This window comes from Nestor notabilis, unplaced genomic scaffold (genome assembly GCF_000696875.1).
Source record: "Nestor notabilis isolate BGI_N333 unplaced genomic scaffold, ASM69687v1 scaffold27916, whole genome shotgun sequence".
NCBI classification, from domain to species: Eukaryota; Metazoa; Chordata; class Aves; order Psittaciformes; family Psittacidae; genus Nestor; species Nestor notabilis.
The window spans coordinates 24,581-25,098 of NW_009935043.1; the positions used below are offsets into that span (position 1 = coordinate 24,581).

At 51.7% G+C, this 518-nt stretch overlaps 1 protein-coding gene across 1 annotated transcript in view; it reads left to right on the forward strand.

Moving 5' to 3' along the window:
• The window catches only part of FBXO42 (F-box protein 42), a gene marked incomplete at its 3' end in the record, with an annotated part of 31,733 nt that overhangs the window by 8,758 nt on the left and 22,457 nt on the right, over nucleotides 1-518 (forward strand). The gene's annotated exons all lie outside the window — the stretch shown is intronic.

Genomic DNA, 518 nt, shown 5'->3' on the forward strand with positions numbered 1-518 from the left:
ACGGCCCGGGGAGCCGAGGCCTCAGTGCCAGGGGTTAGTGGTGGCCTTGGCACTGCTGGGAATGGTTGGACTTGATCATCTTAAAGCTCTTTTCCAACCTAAATAATTCTATGAAATGCTGTCAGATCTGGAAAAAGACTCTGAGTGCCAGGTCTGGGTACACAGGCTGCTTTCTTAGGCTAATCTGGTGACCCTGTACATCATAGGAACGACCTCAGAGAAGGGAAGTGTGCTGAGTGCTAATCATAGCTGATCTCATTAACTACACGCTTCTAAGGCAGCTTCCCTTGGACTTTCAGGAGCAGCTCTGCTTGAGGGGATAAGGTTCTTGCTGGAGGTTTATGCTGGTCAGGGATGCCCCTGAGCTGGCCCATGGTTTTATTGAAGTTGGGGCAGCTCGTCTGCTGTTCTTCTGTCTGAAATGGGAGGAAAGCCTGGGGAAGAGAAGGATCCTCAAGGGGACACCTTAGACTAGCTCCAGTGCCTAAAGGGGCTCCAGGAAACCTGGAGAGGGGCTT